At 38.4% G+C, this 16624-nt stretch overlaps 1 protein-coding gene across 6 annotated transcripts in view; it reads right to left on the bottom strand.

The window, feature by feature from the left end:
- Window positions 1-16624, bottom strand: part of R3HCC1L (R3H domain and coiled-coil containing 1 like) — a 96593-nt gene that overhangs the window by 55807 nt on the left and 24162 nt on the right. Inside the window, exons 3-4 of one of the 6 annotated variants that reach the window (XM_027596425.1) lie at window positions 15613-15840; window positions 14158-14226 (exon numbers count right to left, since the gene is read on the bottom strand). The exons of the other annotated variants lie outside the window; for them this stretch is intronic. The gene's annotated coding sequence lies outside the window, so the exon portion shown is untranslated. The remainder of the gene's footprint in view (window positions 1-14157; window positions 14227-15612; window positions 15841-16624) is intronic. 6 annotated transcript variants of the gene reach the window in all.

Raw genomic sequence — 16624 nt, 5'->3', positions numbered from 1 at the left:
TCCTCATTCAAACCTCCCAAGGACCCTACAAAGTGGTATTATTACCAGTCCAATTTTACAGATAAGAAAACTAAGCCACGGGGATACTAAACAATACATCAAAGGCCAAAGAACTAGAATGTGGCTGATTCTAATCTAGATAATCTGATTCCAGTGTGTGTGCTCCTAACTCTCCTTTTGACAATATGCTCTGCCGCCTTATGACAATATGAATATCCCAGTATGTTTAGTACCCTCAGCTTTAATATCTCTGACAATCCTTTGGGGAAAAGAAATAGGAATAACTGCATCAATTAGCTGATGCTCAGGAGATCAGAAGCCCTAACTACCACCTTTCGCTTCTTCAAAAGTTGCTCCAAAAAACATAATTGAGCCATGGAAGTAAAGAAAAGCCAGAGGAACACCAGTTGGTCAACAAAGCTGTTCAGGAAGTTTTCAGAGGTCTAGCCTTGTCTAAGATTACACCATACCTGTTCTATAGTGAATCCAAATCCAAGACTCTCCATTACCATTTGAAGATCTACTTGCCAAGGATGATTTAGGACTGTTCCTTTTGAGATGCAGGCCTAAATGATCTCTCTGAATGCCTGCTGCATGTTGTAGATTTCAATAAACATTCCCTGAGTAAATGTGGGGTAGGTATTTTCTGCTCCCTGCTGCCGTACCAAACTACTAGCTCACCTGAATCTCAATTATACCTTAGCTCCTTGAAAGCAAAAAATGCCTTATCACTGTTATATCCTCAGTGCCCAGCACCACTCCTGGCAATGGATGGCATTCAATAAATAATTGGTAAATAAATGAGTATAAAAACAAATGTTCCTAACACAAAGCAATATTAATCCAGATGTTTCTCCTTAATTTGAGATTCAACAGGTGTAAGTGTTCTCAATGAAAGTTAAGAATTCTTTATCATTGTACTATTTTTTTAAAAAGATTTTATTTATTTATTTGACAGAGAGTGAGACAGCGAGAAAGGGAACACAAGCAGAGGGACTGGGAGAGGGAGAAGCAGGCTTCCCGCCGAGCACGGAACCCGATGCGGGACTGAGCCAAAGGCAGACGCTTAACGAATGAGCCACCCAGGTGCCCATCCCATTGTACTATTTTTTTTTAAAGATTTTATTTATTTATTCATGAGAGACAGAGGGAGAGAGAGAGGGAGGGAGAGAGAGAGAGAAGCAGAGGGAGAAGCAGGCTCCCAAGGAGCAGGGAGCCCGATGCGTGACTCGATCCCAGAACTCTGGGATCATGACCCGAGCCGAAGGCAGACGCTTAACATCTGCGCCACCCAGGCGCCCTGTACTATTTTTTTTATTCATTACCTATTTCCCCACAAGTGGACCTTTCTTAAATGTATATATGACACATGGTACATATCTATTTACAGAAAGAGACCTTATGTGCAAAAATGGTGAGAGCAAAATTAAACCAGAGCCAGGTTAAAGCCCTCTCCCCCATACCTGCTGCATTCCTAAATACCACAATGCACTACCACCATCAAAGAAATGATGCTCTATATTTTTAAATTATTACCCATTTTTACAGATAGTTAACATACATATTCCAATTATGAGATGCTGAAAAGCGCTAAGACTATAAATGTTTCCGAGATTACAAAAACCTTGTAGTATGTTGAATTTAAAGAACTGTACATGGCAACATAATTTAAATTTGTGCTGCACTAAAGTCGACAAATAAAGCACTATGCTAAGTGCTCATATACATTATCTCATTTAACCATCATAAACAAGTCCTTGAGGTATGTACAACTATTACCATTTTAAAGATAATGCCACTAAGAATCAAGGTCATACATCTAGCTAGTAAGCGTTGGAACCAGAACTGAAACCTAGCTTTGACTGATATTCAAGCTTGTAACTGCTTAAAACTCCACACCCTACAGTATATCCTCAACAAAACAACTCTTGAATTTTCTGAATCACACTAACTTTAACACTGTGATAACATACTGTACTTATTTTTAACTTCATTCTGAGACATAAAATTAAGGAAAATGGTTTACCTTCATGAGCTCCACATCTACTTTCCCAATTTAACCACTAAAACCTTGAATCATATAGAGGCCGTTTGTCACCAACTTCCCCTTTTCTGAAAATTAAGACTTTGCTCCTCCATACTATGAAAACACTGTCCGCATCCACTACTGTGTTAGTGGCAGTGATCACCACCTTGGTGACACTGGAGTCTTAGAAGACTTGTACTCTCTAATGCTTGTTCTAAAGGTTTTTATAGTATGTACCGCATGAAATGTTGAATAAAAACATCTGAAAAAAACAAGGAAATTAAGTGATTAAATATAGTAAATTTCTCTCTGCATGGAACAGCTCTTTCAGAAGATCGATTGTATGCTATTTTTGTTCCAAAAGTGCAAGGAAGCCAGTTTGCAGATTTTATTCATTTATATGCCAACAGGCTAAACATCAACAATGAAGGAATCAAAGTCTTCTGTTTTTCTTAGTACTCAAAAAACAGAAAAGAACCAACTTTATTCACCATGGCTTACATATTATTTAGATGTTTCTTCCCTGTATATACTTTTCTGACTTACTTCCACCCAAAACCTCAATGAATTTTGAATCATGGGCCATAAATGGTGGTATAAAGTAAACCAAATATCTTTTCTTTCTGCTTTTTTCTTAGGAACAAAAGGAAATTTGGAGGTTCTGCAGAAACACCCTCAAATAAGCAGGACTTCTGGACGCTGCTGATGATGTAGAAAGCTGGAGAATATAACTTCTACCCGTAACACATAAAAAATAAAAGGTGGAAAATGTGCACAATCACAAATTTTCTTGAACCCATCAGAGAAGCAAGTCACAGGACAAGCAACTAACCCTAAATCTAAGGAAAGAAGATAGGGTCCTCTTATTCAATATACTTCAAGTCTTCTCTCTTCTCTATACTCAAATCACTTGACAAGTTCCACTGATCTTCATACCTGAGTATCTTTTCAATCTGTCTAGTGTTCCCCATCCCTAAAGATACTCCAGGTTAAACCCATTCATACAAATGCCTAGATTACTATAAAAACCCATCTAACTGGCCTGTGTTGTTTACTTTCTATTCATTCTTCACCTTACATCAAGAATGACCCATTTAAAACAATTAGCTGCTCAGGCTTCCCCCTCCTTAAAATCTTTCAGTGACTTCCCATCATTCTTATGATAAAATCAACTTTTTAAACATGGCTTACAAGACTCTTCTTAACCTGGCTCCAATCAATTTCTCTTAGCTTCCTGTCACTGCTGTCTTCATATGCCATATAGCCACATCAAACTTCTTTCAGATTCTTGAACTCTCCAGGTTATTAATTTTCGGGGGGGGGTTCATCTTTTCCATCATCTTTCATCTCTACACAATCTCTTCCCTCTACCTAGTCTACTCCCCTGCAGCCTCCTAATCACTTCACCTAATGTCTACTTAACCTTTAGGTCTGTACATTATTCTTTAAGAGCCTTACCTAATCATTTTAGATTAGGTGAGGTGTCTTTGCCATATACCTCTCCTGTTACAGCTCTTATATTTGATTACAATTACTTCTTTAATTCTCTGGTCTTCACCACTGTACTATATGTTCATTAGAGAAGGAATTATGTCTTCCTGCCCATCACTGTATCCCCCACACCTGGACATATAGCATAGAATCAAAATAATTTTTTTCTTTTTTTGTATAATGAATGAATGAACAAACAAAAATAAGTTTGAGAGCAGAAATTGAAAAGGACAGATTTAAATGAGATTCTGATCAACAAAAATCCCATCAAAATCACATCCTCAAATAAGGAGGACTTCTAGACACTGTTTATGGTGTAGAAAGCTGGAGAATGTCATTTCCACCCTTAACAAACAAAATTAAATGTGGAAAATGTGCACAATCACAGATTTTATTGAACTCATCAGAGGAGCAAGGTCACAGGACAAGCAACTAACCCCCAATCTAAGGAAAGAAGCCAGGGTCCTCAAAGGAGAGATGGAACATGAACACTTCCTTACCTGCAGTGAACACCGGACACCATAAAAGCCACTATGAAGAACTCAGTTAAAGTGTTTTAAAAAGTTGCTAAAGGCCAGGGCGCCTGGGTGGCTCAGTCGTTAAGCGTCTGCCTTCGGCTCAGGTCATGATCCCAGGGTCCTGGGATCGGGCCCGCATCGGGCTCCCTGCTTCGCGGGAAGCCTGCTTCCCCCTCCTGCTCCCCCTGCTTGTGTTCCCTCTGTCACTGTGTCTCTCTCTGTCAAATAAATAAATAAAATCTTTAAAAAAAAAAAATGTTGCTAAAGGCCAAATGTGCACTACCGTGAGAAGACAGAACCCTTGGCAAACACAGAAAGGAGGGGGATTCTCACCACTCACAGAATCTTTTCCACAGACCTCACTGAAGGCTCAAAAGACTAAGGATAGGCAAGAGACAGGGAAGTCTAAGTCTAGCCTTGTGCTGCAGACTTGGGAGAAAGAAAGAGCAGCCCATGTGGGAAAAGTACCAAGCCCCACCTGGATCCTTCTTGCCTACCTCCCCTATGGGGGGAAAAAAAGCCTTAAGTAACTGGGGAAAGGTAGCAAATCATGTTGCCCTCAGGCAGCAGGTGAAGATCCACTGCAGCTAGGGAAAGTAAACAACAAAAACAATAACACCTCTACGCCTAAAGGGGCAAGAGTGCTGAAAAAGCCCCACCTCTGAGACTCGGGGAAAGCATCTACCTAAAACTGAGACTGAACCAAACCAACAAAAAATGCCATGCCCTCTTCCTCTTACCCCAACAACAGGCTAGTAAGACGTAACAGCAATTGACTACTATGGGAAGAACAAAAGCACAAAGACCTCTCTGAGATGCAAGTTCAGGGGAAGATCTAAAGCCGAGGGGAGAACAGAAATTAGGAGAAACTCTTCTTCCGCAAGCCAAATCCCACCCTAAACACAAATTAACACAAGAGAAAGTTGAAGCCTATGATCAAACCCAAACTCAGCTCGGGCGCCTGGGTGGCTCAGTTGGTTAAGCGACTGCCTTCGGCTCAGGTCATGATCCTGGAGTCCTGGGATCGAGTCCCACATTGGGCTCCCTGCTCAGCAGGGAGTCTGCTTCTTCCTCTGACCCTCTTCCCTCTCGTGCTATCTCTCATTCTCTCTCTCTCAAATAAATAAATAAAATCTTAAAAAAAACAAACTCAGCTCAAAATCCTGACCAGATTGGGCTAGCTCAAAGCCCTCTCCCCTCAACACACACACAGAAACATCTCAGCAAAAGATAAAAGCATGCTCATTTCCAGGCATAAATACTATTTACTACTCTATACAAAATATTCAGATTTTAACAAAAAAAAAACATAAAAAAGGGCAAAAACACAAAAATCAAAAATGAAACAAACATAACCTGCACTGTTATGAGACAAGGGAACCAAAAGAACCAGATTCAGTATGACCCTGATGTTGAAACTATTATACATGGAATTTAAAATAATTATGATTATGTTGAAAGTTCTAAAGGCAAATGTGGACAACATGTACAAGCAGATGGGCAATTTAAGCAGAGAGGCAGAAACTAGAAGAACCAACCAAATGGAAATGCCAGAAATAAAAACAGAGTAATAGAAAAAACCCTCAATGACCTTATCAGTGGACTCAACACAGCCATGGAAAGAGTAAGTAAAGAGGGGTCAACAGAAATTACTCAAACTAAACAAACAAAAAAAAGAGAATGAAAACAAAACAAAACAGAAGACAGCATCCAAGTACTATGGGAAAATATCAAATAGTCTAACATATGTGTACTTGAAATCCCAAGAAATAAAAGAGAGAGATGTGACAGAGCAATCTTTAAAAAGGTAATAGCTAGGGCGCCTGGGTGGCTCAGTTGGTTGGACGACTGCCTTCGGCTCAGGTCATGATCCTGGAGTCCCGGGATCGAGCCCCACATCGGGCTCCCTGCTCGGCGGGGAGTCTGCTTCTCCTTCTGACCCTCCTCCCTCTCATGCGCTCTGTCTCTCATTCTCTCTCTCACAAATAAATAAAATCTTAAAAAAAAATTTTTAAAAAATGATGTAAAGGCATGTAATTGTGTTTGTTTAAAAAAAAAGGTAATAGCTAAGAATTTTCTAAAAATAATGTCTAACCACAGATCCAAAAGTTTCAAAGAACACCAAGCACTGAACACCAAGCATCAAACAAACAACAACAGAAACCAACACCTAGACACATCATATTTAAATTGCAGGAAAAAAGAATTAAAGATAAAGAAAAAGCTTAAAGGCAGCCATAGTGAAAAAGACCTATTATATACAGAGGAACAAGACAAGAACTTTTAGAAACTATGAAAGCCAGACATCATTACAGTGCCGACAGAAAAAACTGTCAACTTGAATTCTACACCCGGCAAGAATATCTTTCAAAACTGAAGAACAAAAACTTTCTCAGCCAAACAAAATATAATTCACCGTAGCAAAAGACCACAGAAGATAAAATATATAATCATCTCAACAGATGCACAAAAAGTAGGACAAAATTCAATATTCATCCATAATAAAAAAAATTCTCAGCAAGCTAGAAACAAAAGGGAACTTCTTCACCTTGATAAAGGGTATCTACAAAAAGCCAAAACACAAAAATGAAACCATGGAAAAAACATACAGCTTGCATCACACTTGATGGTGAAAAATCAATTGCTTTCCTCCTAAAACCAAAAACAAGGTAAGGATGATCACTCTCACTACCTCTACTCAACAGTGAAATGTAGGTTCTAGCCAATGCAATAAGGCAAGGGTGCGGGGCGGGGGGGGGGGGGAAGAAAGACATCCAGATTGGAAAGAAACAAAATTGTCTTTGCAGAATTACCTTCTACATATAAATAAAATCCCACAGAATTTACAACAAAGCCAGTAGAACTCATAAGTGAGTTTAGCAAGGTAACAGGATATAAATAGTTCTATGTGCTATTAATGAACAAATAAAAACAGAAAATGTAAAGAGTACCACTTACAACATCACTCAAAAACATGAAATACTTGGGTATAAATCTAACAAAATATATGTAGTCTCTACACTGAAAACTGTAAGACACTGATAAATCAAAGAATATCTAAATCAAGTTCATGAATGGGAAGCTTCAATATCAAGATGTCAATTCTCCCCAAATTGTCTTTACATTTCAATCAGAATCCCAAAAGGAATTTTATAGAAATTAACAAACTCATTCTCAAACAATTATAGAGGGGCAAAGAAACCAGAAATGCCAAAACAATTTTGAAAAAAGAACCAAGTTAAGACAATTTACTCTACCTCACCTGATTACTGTATAGTAATCAAACCAGTGTGGTATTGGAGAAAGGATAAATCATCAGATCAACAGATCTGGGGGAAGATCAACAGAATGGGGGAAAAAGTCCAGAAACTGACCCACACATATATGATCAGCTGATTTTCAACAAAGGTACAAAAGAAATTCAATGAAGACAGACTTTCCAATAAATGGTGCTGAAACAATTAAAAATTCATATTGATAACAAGAAGATAATTTCTATCCATACCTCACACCATATGCAAAAACTAACTCAAAATGAATCACAGACCTAAATATAAAACCTAAAACTATACCATTACTAGAAGAAAATATAGAAGGAAATCTTTTTGACTTTGGGTTAAGCAAAGATTTATTAGATACAACACCAAAAGCATGATCCATAAAATAAGAAAAAAATGTTTAAATCAATAAAGTGGACTTCAGCAAAATTAAGAACTTCTGTTTCTCAAAGACACTGTTAAGAGAATGAAAAGACAAATCACAGACTGGGAGAAAATATTTGCAAAATGTGTATCTGATAAAGAACTTTATCCAGAATACATAATGGCCTCTAAAAATTCAATATCCAAAAACAAACAACATTTTGAACAATACTTTACCAAAGAAGATATAAAGATGGCAAATAAGCACACCACAAAATGCTCAACATCACTAGGGAAATACAATTCCATTTATAAGAAATTCTGAAAAAAGCAAAACTTAACAGAAAGAAAATGTATCAGTAGCTTCCAGAAGCTCAAGTTCAGATGAGGGGTTGATTACAAAGGGGCAGAGGAATTTTTTGGATTGATGGAACTGTTCTGTATCTTAATTGTGTGGGAGTTACAGGACTGCATGCTTTTGTCAAAACTGACACAATATACTCTAAGAAAAGTAAATTATACTGTATGTAAATTATATATTAATTTAATGAAAAAAAATCACATCCTCCAGAAATTCCTATCAAAATATAGGTGACCGCACTGACTTCTTAATTCCTGATTCTTGGCTTTAAGAAGCCAGTGAGTAATTAGCCCAAGCTTAATGAAGTTACATTAGTAAGACTAAAGACCAATTTGTTTCTTAAAACTTGAGGCTATAGTCTTTCCTAATTTAATTCTGCAGTCATTACTTAAAACTCCCACTGACTCACTCAATTTTGCATGAATAAAGATTGTAAAACCTAGTCTATTATCTATTCTATATATAACCAAACCACACAATCTTTGCATTGCACTCAGGGAGATATATCAAACTATATTTTTAATCTGGATAGTTTTACTCTGAACAACCTCAGAGAAGAGGACACTGAGAATATTCTAAGATACTCTGGTAATTCCAAATAACTTTAGGTACATCAATATATAATACTTTTATCTAAAACACACCTTCTTTTCATAATCCCTTGCTCAAAACCTTAGTGACTCACCAGAGTCTACAAGATATAGAATAATCTTACCCAGGATTCAAGGTTCTCCAAAATTTGGTGTCACTCTACTGTTCCAATCATATTTCTATCACTCTCAGACACAAATCCTCCATTCTGCATCAGATGGCCTCATGATCTGTTCACTCCAATTTCTGAAATGCTCTCCTTGAATTGTCTCAGTTTAAACGCACCTCCTAGTCACCATTCCTTCAAAAGACTTATCTCAGATCCAGCTTTTTCCTTTAACTGTTTGAAGACACGTTGATTTCACCCTTCTGTGAATTCATGTGCATTCATATCTACGGTATTCATGTCATTACATACAAACTTATATGCTTCTTTAAATGTTTCACTGAATGTCACCTCATATTCTGTAATACAGTTTTTTGAGAGCAAATACTATTTCTCACATGCTTCTTATATCTTCAGGAACATAACAAGTACTCAATAAATATCCCAAGAAAAAACATTAATGTGAAAGTTAATATAAAAGTAAATTTAGGGGTGCCTGGGTGGCTCAGTCAGTTAAGCCTCCAACTCTTGATTTCAGGTCAGGTCTTGATCTTAGTCAGGGTCATGAGTTCAAGTCCTGTGTTGGGCTCCACGCTGGGCGTGGAACCTACTTAAAAAAAATAATTTTAAATCACTTTAAATTTTAAAGTAATTAATTTTAAATTAATTTAAAATATTTAACTTCCTGGAAAACCTTATTTTAAAGCTTGAGAAACTGAAGCCAAGGGCACTAGCCTTTGCTTCCCGAGGTCTGTGCTGTATCTCACATTCATCTTCATAGTTCCAGGGTTCAACAGAATGCCAGACACATGGAAAATACTTAATATTCAAATATTTTACTAAATTTCATTTTCTAAGGCCAAAGCAAGAACTGAAATCCTGGAATTCTACCCCAATCCTGCCAAGATTATATTAGGGCCTTGAAATGTTCTCTAATTTTTCCTATGTGTTCACAGATTCTCCCCGAATAGGGAGAATTTAATTTCACAAAAACAAAAACTATACTTTCTCCTCCTTTTAAAGCTCACAGAGCAACTACCACAGTGCTGAGCACATGCAGAGTAGGTAGGCAATACTTCTATCAGATTTCTTAAAAGCAACATAAAGGCAGCTCATACATACTTTTCTGCCCCATGTAAAAACATACTAGTTACTCTTCCTACTGGGAAGATTTATTTTTCATCATCTTTGGCAAAAATTCTAGAATGCTATCTGCCACGTCCATTGCCCCAATAAATATGCATCCACAAGCAATTATGGAGATAGATAGTTTACGGGGAGGGGGCACTCTTTGGTCAGGTCCCAATGCTGGCCTGTGGTTAGGGGGAAAGGAAAGTGGGGGGGGGGGAGGGGTGTGGCCCTATGATTAATCACTGCCCACTCTGCTTAGGGGTATTTATCACAGCCCACTGTCAGGTAAATCACTGGAAAAACACCTCTTCAGTAATTAATGTGAAGTGACGGATGGACAGCCCCTGGGCCCATTAATCAGGAACATCAGCAGCCTACTGAGATTATGAATGTCAGGATGCATAAACTGCCGGTGGATCAATAGGCCCAGGAATTCATCCAAGGTTCTCATTTCCGAGGCATCTCCGGTACATTAGGCTCCCCCGACCCCTCCCCCAATCTGAAATGAAAAGCAAGGCTTCAGAACAAAGGGCAGGAGCTGAGGTCTGAAGTGACCACTGCAAGAAAACAGTCAAAGGAAGCTGGCCAGGGTAGGAAAGGTACCAGGATAGGCAACATGAGCACAGAGCTATACCCATTGTCCCTGCCTTACAATGGTTTGACTTAACAATTCTACAACTTTACAACAGTGGGAATGCATATGTGTTAAGCAGAAACCATATTTTGAATTGCGAACTTTCATTTCTTCCCGGGCTTGCAAGCAATATGCGGTACAATACTTTCTGGTGATGCTGGTCAGCGGCAGTGAGCTGCAGCTTCCCATCAGCCACGCCATCATCACAAGGAGAGACAACTGATAGACTTAAAGCCAACCTGCACCTCTTCCCTTTCGGTACAGTGCTCAATACAATAGATATTCAACACTCTATTATAAAATAGGCTTTGTGTTGGATGATTTTGCTCAACTACAGGCTAATGTAAATGAGAGCATTTAGATTAGGCCATGCTAAGCTCTGATGTTCCCTAAGGTAGGTATATTAAACATACTTTGAACTTATGATATTTTCAACTTACAATGGGTTTATCAGAACATAACCCCATCGTTAGTCCAGGAGATCTGTACTGACCAAGAGGCTTTTAGACGGCTCAGGGCCCTGGAAAAGCAGGGAAGGAGGAAGATGACAGTTAACAGTCAATCACTCAGAGCCTGATTATCCATTTTAGGAGTAATCCGCTTCTAGCTTCTAGTCTTTTAGTCATTTTTCTATCCATATTTTCTTTTCTTTCCTTCATATTGACACCACTAATATAAAGTAGAGAGAAATAAGAGAAAGAAAATTCCATTTCTGCCACCTAACAACCTAGGTACAAATTTCAATTTAATAGGAAAAAGAATTTGTACAAAATAAAATCACTGAATTATCCTCAAATTTAATTTAGCCTTATCCCTCAATACTATGACAAACTGGGAATTGCCAAAAGTACCCAGTATTTTCAATGGAGAAAAAGGTGATCATCCTGATTCATTTGCATTTACAAAGCATTCTGCCAATATAAGATACAGGTTAAAGGCTACACTGTGGTGGGATTCCAGCAAAAGGAAATCAGGTCTTAATTCTATTTCTTCTCCAAGCCAAACAAAAAACTCTCCAGCAAAAGGATCTGTTCAACTTGTAAAACAGTATGGAGCTAAAGGAACATTACTGTTTGCTGATCACCCCAAGTTTATAAAATTTTGTATGGGAAGTATGGCTGTGCTCTGGTCTCATACTGAACACATTCAGTATGCTTGCTTGCACTGACGGGAATGAGACTGCACTTGCTGCCACATCCCGCCAATCCCCAGCGCTGTGCTTTGTGGTCAGACTCGGGCCAGGGCTGCAATTGTTGGTCAGAAAGTGTCTCAGAGTTACGGCTGCCTGTTCCGCTAAATCTCATTTCATCCTACTGATGGATGGATGGACAGATGGCTGCTTGGTGAAAGCAGCATTATCAGGCAGCTTCTACGGAGCCTCTGAATGATGGATAGACCTCTTTCTACTTTCTCCAAACCACCATCGATCCAAGCCATATTTCAGCGGTCAGAAGCCCAGTAATATTAAGACACACAAGCAGGTTAAGTTACTTGCAGTGTAAACCTCTAGAACAGAAATTCTAACACCTCTGCTTTGCTGTCATGAACTAGGCTGAAAATGTTACAGTTTCATTCTTTCTAGCTGCTATCCCAATGAATTCCAACAGCTCAAAGCCCAAAGGGAACAGCTGGGCTCCATTCCTAGGAGCACTCAGAAAGCTAGCTTGCCTGCCAAATTTTTTACTAGCCAGTTCCGTGAAATGAACTCTGCAGTGTTAGTGCACAGATCTGTGAATATGTGTACCCGGTGGAGTGTAAAGCCATCAGAACCATACAACCATGTAGGGTTTGTCAGAGATAAAAATCACTAGCCTCAAATGTGTGGAGCCTTGGGTACACCAAGCAGACCCTGCCTACCAACACCAAGGATGGTGCTTAATTAAAGTCAGGATAATCCCAAAATTCTGTTTCTATCCAGTCTGCCTGGCTGGCTTCTACTCTCTTGTGTAAATATCGAATCTAAGTACTAATCCTTGCTCGTTTTCACAAGCACGCCCCTGCATCCATTTGCTCTGTCGCCTTCTAGACACTCAGCTTGTCTATTTGGACTCCATGCCCTCTTTGTTCCTTCCACATTATCCATTATCCAGTGCTCTCAGACAGCAACTCAGACTCTCATAACTGGACTCTGTATCAAAGTTATTTTCACTTGTGTAGCTGGAAGAAACGGATTCGGACTCCAGCTTTTTGATATAGATTCCCTTTGTGATATAGATGCCCTCTTTTTTCAAGCTAATTTATCCCCAAATGACTTCCCCTATGAATGCTTCATTATCAGCTATACCCCAAATCAGCTTGGCCTGGTCCCTGCCTAGTATGGCCCCTCTTGGTTGACTTGTTGCACCCTGAGCCTACGGTCTAGAGAATTTGTTTGTGGGGTTAGAAAAATGTCTCAGTGGAGTGCTGTTCTTCTTGCTCTTATGTAGTTGACTTTAATATTTTAACGTTAATGCCTTAACAACACTTATAGTCCTGTTTCTTGCCCCCCCAAAAAACAAATTATGTACTATTTTTATAAAATACTACTTAATTATAATGTATCCAGAATATCACTGCCCTTCACATAAATATTAAAGAATTTTTACAGAATCTTAAATTACACTACTGAAAGGGATTGCATAGGTCAGAATTCAACATCTTTATTTTCCAAATAAGGAAACTGAGGATCTGAGGTTGTGATGTCCATGGTTAAATAGATATTAAGTGACAAAGAAAGGCTGGAACATAGGTTTTAATTATAAGTGCTGTGCTCGTTCTATTATATTTCTCAGACATTTCATTTTCATCCTTGGGATTTCAAAGACAATGGAGATAATTAGGGTTGAGTATCATTTGTGTGTGTGCCTGTGTATTTGGGGGGAAGAAGGTGACCAAAAATAACTGAATTTGGTCACCCATACTATTGTGCCTCCCATCAAAGTTGCCCATGGGTCATCTGAGAGCCACTCACTATCTTGGAGAACAAAATTTAATGAATCCCGGGCGCCTGGGTGGCTCAGTTGGTTAAGCGACTGCCTTCGGCTCAGGTCGTGATCCTGGAGTCCCGGGATCGAGTCCCGCGTCGGGCTCCCTGCTCAGCAGGGAGTCTGCTTCTCCCTCTGACCTTCCTCTCTCTCATGCTCTCTACCATTCTCTCTCTCTCAATAAATAAATAAAAATCTTTAATAAAAAAAAATTTAATGAATCCCTGACAACTAGAAACCTCTACTCTTCTCCCTTCTTACATATTTCTCACAGTCCTATCTAGAAGGTTGAAAATAACAAAAGCAGAAATAGATTTAATCCAAGTAGAATCAGAAAAGCAAGAAGCTCCATAACTTATTTAAACTAAACGGATATAAAAGCAACGTGACCTCCTCATTTCCAAGGATGCTGGCTTACCTTCTTGTTAAAACATAGCACAAGCTGACTGATGGACTTCAAACTCTGGTGGCCAAAATGTGTCACTGCTGCATTTCCCAACTGCCAAGCTACCTCCATATCTATCTTAAAAGCTTCCAGATGAAAAAGATCTTTGAAAACCAAGTGGTATCACCTCCTCATTTTAAAGATGAGGAAAAGTGCTTGAGGAATTCATCTAAGAGTAGGAACTGAGATCAAAACCCACGTCTCATATCAACTAAAACTAGTAGTTTTATCCTCATCATAGTTGCCTTACCCAGGTTTTCACCCCGTATGTGCTCCAGAAATACTAGCTGAACAGAAGTCAATCAGGGAGTTAATTATGCTGCAAAAAGAATCACATAATGCAGATCAAAACCAAATATATTACCCACACTAATGCTCATCTCCATTAGTATAAATGATCAGGAAGACTTTTCCATCCCATTCCCACAAAAAAGTGCCTCATACACTAGACAGGAACTCTACTACGACTATTCTTAACATCAGACAAAACATTTCTCCTAAGAATTTTTAAAAAGGCACTTCCTCAGAAAAAAACAGCTTGTGTTAAGTGAGTAACAAGAAATGACAATACTCTGAACTCTTATTTTATGTCTGTAAACTCCCTAAGTTCATAGAAAGGCTATTTTATTTGCATTAACCAAATACATTTTAAAATAATTTTTTATATTTATTTGTAAGGCTATCTTACTAAGTCAACATAACAATCCTTTCATGAAAAAAGTCTTTTTACAGAGCTTCTATTTGGTTAGGATCTATTAAGCCATGGCTAAGAGAACAACGACATATTTTTCACCCAAAATCTGCTGCTGTGAACTCTAATTATGTTTTCTGTTTCATTAAGGTTTAGGCCCTACAAGCAAAACTGAAAAAGTGGTAGAGTAGTACCAAGAGTAGTAACAGAGGAAGAAAAAGAGGAAAAAATAACCAACTACCATTTAATGAGTATTTACCATGTGACAGGGACTATGCTAAGTGTTTTATATATATATAATTGCAAAGGGGGTGGAATCCCTCTGTTAGAGATACAGTCACAACTCTGTCTCTCTCCTCCCTCCATGTAGCTATGCTCGCAAGTGTGAAGGCCAAATGTGGCTGGTAAGAAACTGAAAAACCAAAAGAAGCAAGTTTCACTTCAAAGCAGGCAAAGAAAACATTAGAAAATTAACAAATATGAAGCTTCTCTTTTATGCAGATTGAGGGTTTACTAATTAGTGATTCAAGAAAAACAAATATATATATATATATATAAATACATATATAAGAGATCTCATTTGATTCCAACTATAATACCATGAGGTGCTTCTTATTATCCCAGTTTTACAAATGAGAAACCTGAAGCTTAAGTAATTCAAGATCACACAGTTCTGAGCACCAGTTAGGATTTCAAAGTCCCTGCATTTAACTGCTACAAATACACTGCTTGATATTCAGCAAGATGGTTTCTTATAATAATGTATTAATTTCATAAATATTCACAATTTGCTTCTGTATAAATACAAAAACAACCAGAGTTAAAACACCGCTGAAGTAAAACACGAAAACCGAGGATAAGAATGAAAGAACCATTCTTGAATGCTTTCATGGCATGCCTATTTCCAATAACCCTCCAGCCTTAAAAGTGCTGACAATAATAATTCACTATTGTCTCTGAAACTTCCTCATTCACCTTGCCTCACCCTCAAAGCCATATGGTGAAGAATCTCACCAGGTGTCAGGAGAGGAACTCCCTCTCTTCTATTCCCCACAAGAATAATCTCTATACTTCTTCCTCCAACTCCCCCAACCATTTGAAAACATTGTCCTTCTCTGCATACTTCCCTTTCTCCAGAAGCACATGTGAACGTGGGAACAGCAACCAGTGAAACTGGTAACACAATTCTTAGACTGAAGGAAGCTTCAAAGCAGAATGTAGAGTGCACTTTCAAACCTGAGTCTAAAAACAGAAGAAACATGTACATCAAATACCTACTGAAGATGGTATTTTCAGATACAATCTTAAACAGGATATAATAGCTACAGTATTTTATTATTAGTCTGTGTTGGAGATTTACAGCCTTTGCCTCTCTACATGCAGTTGCAGAAGAATACAGCTTGCATAACTGGAAGAAATATTTCATGAAAATCTGATTTTCAAGACAATGAAACTATATACAGGATACATGATTCCAGTAGGATCGTAGGGGCACCAAAACACATAAACAAACCATGGCATGAAAGGCTTTTTCTCACAATGAAACACAATTCATGTCCTCAAGTTATTTTACACTCCAGTGACTAGAGTCGCCATGCATCGGCACCAACTGATTTCACGCTTTATAGGCTGGGAAACAGTCTGAAGCTTAGTCTCTTTCACACTCCACTGACATGGTAACCCCATAGTTCACCAACTTAACTGTTCGAAGTTTAATGTTAGTGCACCTTTTATTGACCACCTCAAAAGGCAGTCAGACCAAAACTTTAATATAACTGAACAACAGCAATATAACATGTAATAGAAAGGTGGAAAGAAAATTCTGCTTCCTACTCTGCATATATACCTGGGGAAAAGAGAAAGGAAAAACTCCCTCCTAAAACTTCTTTCCTTACTAGACATCTGGAGGTTGGTCTGTATTTCTAGACTTATTAGAAATTAGTTTCTCTCCTGGGTCTATCCTGGGTTTCACTCACTGATATCCTATAGTTGACAAGACAGTTGAAATGGACAAGACTTTAGGACT

Source organism: Zalophus californianus, chromosome 15 (assembly GCF_009762305.2).
Source record: "Zalophus californianus isolate mZalCal1 chromosome 15, mZalCal1.pri.v2, whole genome shotgun sequence".
NCBI lineage: Eukaryota > Metazoa > Chordata > Mammalia > Carnivora > Otariidae > Zalophus > Zalophus californianus.
Note: the sequence above shows the minus strand (reverse complement) of the source record. Positions and strands in the feature narration are given on the sequence as shown.